General features: G+C 52.5%; 1 protein-coding gene across 1 annotated transcript in view; it reads right to left on the bottom strand.

Annotated features, from left to right (window-relative positions):
• SIX1 (SIX homeobox 1) overlaps positions 1 to 3,562 on the bottom strand; it is an 11,093-nt gene that overhangs the window by 6,228 nt on the left and 1,303 nt on the right. The window lies entirely within an intron of this gene.

The raw sequence follows: 3,562 nt of genomic DNA on the forward strand, positions 1-3,562 counted from the left end.
AGCGGTGTGTGGGGGCGTTGGCTGTGAGGTTGGGTGGGCAGGGAGGGAAGGCGACTCGGCGCTTCGAAGGTCCTCTTTCCTTCCTTCCTCCCAACACTCCAGTTCCGACTTGGGGGGGGGGCGGACGTCTCGCCTGGTCTAGATAGGGGCATCTGGCCCCTCTTTCCAGCGTCTCCTTCTCTCTTCCGGACGCAGCAGCCAAAAGCTCGCCCGGAGCGGTTCTCTGCTCCCACCCAAAAACGAAGCAAAAGCCATTTTTGAAATGCACAGGACAGAATCCAGAACATATATTGTTCCTGTGTCTTTCGAGGTGTCCCCCGACTCCGTCCAAATTTTAATTCCTGGGCTCGCAGACCTCTTTTTACCCCCTCCCTTATTTACAGCGCCTATAAGTGGTTTGCGGCTCATCTTTCCACTTATAATGTGCCTCTCCTGGGAACTGGATTAGAATTCCACTGTAGACTCCCGCGTCTGATCGCTTTCCTGCGTGTGCATACCGTAATATTTGCTGTAGCCACGTGCAGTTTTTCCTTATGTATTTCCTGACAGAGAGCGGAGGACCTGCTTGGTTGTGTCGGTTGTGTCGTGTTTACCTCCAGCTCTGGGCAAGCTCGCAGAAGTATACCTATTCCTGCATCTGATTCAGTTCGCTTCTGTAGTCTTGCTGCCGCCGTGCCTTCTAACGAGCCACTTAATTCAGATCGGAGAACACCCTGGAGTCAATTTTTGGCACATTAACACACACTGAATAATGCACTTTTAAATGCACCTTCAATGTACTTTGGTGATCACACGCTAGAATCCAATTGCAGAGTGCATTGAAAGTGCATTGTTCAGCGTGTGAGAAAGCATCTGCTACTGACAGTCCTGTAACCCCAAGATAAGAAGGGTAGATAAGGTCTTCCTGCTTAAGGGGACCAAATTGTTGTTACTATTTAAATTTTACCTTATTTATACCCCGCAATGCTCCCTCTAAGCTGTGGAGTCTTGTGAGCAAAAATTCTACTTTGTAAGACTGAACAAATTTAGTGGCACCTTTCAGACCAACAAAGTCTAATTCGAGGTATGAGCCAGCGATTTGGCGACTGGATACGTTAATTTGCTCTGGAGCCATCCTTCCGGAACTAAGACAAAAACATGTGAGCCGGAGGCTTAAAAACTGTGAGCTGGCTCACACTGACCCAGCTTAGAGGGAACCCTGGTTCTCTCCCCCCCCCCCAAGTGGGACTCAAGGCGAATCCCACAGAAATTAACAGCGTTTTCTGTCGATTGATATTAAGGGTCCCATAGAGAGCAATGGGGGAACTGATGAATTCTAAGGCCTGCCTCTGCATAGACTTGCAAGGAAACCGAGTTGTGTGTCGGTCTCCGCGTGTATGTAGGATCTGGGAGCCGTCAGTGCCCACTGACAACCTAATCCTAAACACATGTAAAGCCTTCCCAAATCAGGCACTTCCATTTAACTGGGGGGCGGAGGGGGTTGTGAGGAAGATAAACGACTCTCCCCCCCCCCCTCAAACACACATTCCCACACCTTCCCCTAACAGGCTTGCTTTAATTAATCCTTTCCCCAGGCCGGTCAATCCCCAAGGCTAAGATACTGGGACGGTCGACAGCCGGTTTAAGAGGGAGTTTTTATTTGGGTCTCCGAGTTTGATCCGCAGTAAAAGTATAGGATTCGGGTCCAGTAACACTCTAAGGACCCACGAGCAGTGCTCCCTCTAAGCTGTGGAGTCTAGTGAGCAAAACTTCTACTTTGTGAGCACCTGGCATTAAAGTGGTGAGTGATTTGGCTGCTGCATAAGTCTGCTCTGGAGCCGTCCTTCCTGAGCTAAGACAAAAAATGTGTGAGCTGGGGGATTAAAAAAAACAACTGTGAGCTAGCTCACACTAACTCGGCTTAGAGGGAAACACTGCCCACAAAACTTTTCGAGAGTCAAAGCTTTCTTGCATCTGAAAGAGAGAGGTTTGACTCTTGATAGTCTATAGATGAAGAAGTGTGCTTGCACGCAAAAGCTTATACCGTGGATAAAACTTTGTTGATCTTAAAGGTGCCGCTGGACTCGAAATTTGTTCTTGGACATCTTGTCGGTCTTTAAGGCACCTCCGGATTCTTAAAGAGGAGCGGAAGGGATGGGAATTCTGGGAGACTGCGAGAAAACCAGGCCTAGCCGGTCTTCAGCGGGAGGCCGATTTCTACAAGAAAGTTCCAGCCGGTTTTTTGGATCTAATGGGGGGGGGGGACCGCAGGACTTCTCAGAATGTGACCCGCATGACCCCCCCCCTCCCTATCAGTCTCCTTTTAGCCGACTTCAATCGTTCAGCCCAATTTTAAAACCCTTTCCTTCGCCACAGCTGCCCTTCGCTGCACACCAAGGAAGTAAACCGCACCGTGGCCAGACTCACTTCGGAGTGAAAAGGTTGGGACTGCGGTGTGGTCACGCACACCTTAGACAATCCACTTTCAATGCACTTTCCGACTGGATTTCGCCAGGTCACGCCGTAAAATCCAGTCGGGAAGCGCATCGAGAGTGGATTCTTTAGTGTGTGTGTGAGAGAGACTGCAGCCCAAGATTTGAGCCTAACAGCACCTTAAAGACCAACCACATTTTCAGGATTATCTGACCGAGGGAGCTTCGACTCTCAGAAGCTGAGATCCCCAAAATCGGGTTGCTCTCCAACGGCACTACGGGATTCGAACCTTGCTCTTTAGCGCAGACCAACCGGGCTACCCACATTTGGGCCGGAGACGCGACCCTCTCCGTCTTAAATCCTCCCCAGCTTGACCCCGGGGTGCTGAAGAAGAAATCCAGTGGAGGGTTCAGGTTCTTTGGTTGTTGCTGCTTGTTTGCTGAGCGCGCGTCGTTGGGGAGTCGCGGCTCGCCCAGTCACCCGGGGAGTTCATCGCGGGTTTTCTTAAACAAATGCCCGAACGAGACACAACAACCGGAGGCTGGAGACGGCCTGACCTCGCCAGCAACCCGGAGGAGCCGTCAACAAGAGCCGGGGGGGGGGGAGACGTCAGATGGGGGGGGATTCTTCCCCCAACCAAAAGCCCCGGCTACCCTTTTTCTTCTGCGCCTCCACCCAGGGTTCCCCAAGGAGCACCGAGTGGACGCCGAGGGACTGGGCACTGCAGCCGTTTGGGAGAGCGCTGGAAGCCGGGCGCGGGAGGGAGGGAGGGAGCGAGGGCAGTGTGGAGAAAGGCCGGCTCCGGGAAGACCGAGTTGGGGAAAGAAGAGGAAGGTGCGCGGCGAGGCAGAAGTGGAGTGATCGGGCTCCGTACCGCGCAAAATGGGTGATCTGGCGCAACAGAGAGACAGGGAAGTGTGCGTCTGTTCCTGAGAATGTGTGTTAGCGTCCTCCTCCCGTACCCGTTTGGGCAAATGACTGGCTAGTAGGCTCCAGTCTGGGAAGAAAGGGGGCCATTTGGTGCGCCTTTTGAGGATGCTGGCGAGGTGCGAAAGGGAAAGGAGCGTCTTCAAGGGACTCTTGAACTTTGCGCCGGGCACCCAGGCCGGCTTGGAGTTAGGGCATTCTTTTTCTCGAGCAGGATCCGGCC

The sequence above is a fragment of the Gekko japonicus genome, unplaced genomic scaffold, assembly GCF_001447785.1.
Source record: "Gekko japonicus isolate JY-2015 unplaced genomic scaffold, Gekko_japonicus_V1.1 scaffold166, whole genome shotgun sequence".
Classification (NCBI taxonomy): Eukaryota; Metazoa; Chordata; class Lepidosauria; order Squamata; family Gekkonidae; genus Gekko; species Gekko japonicus.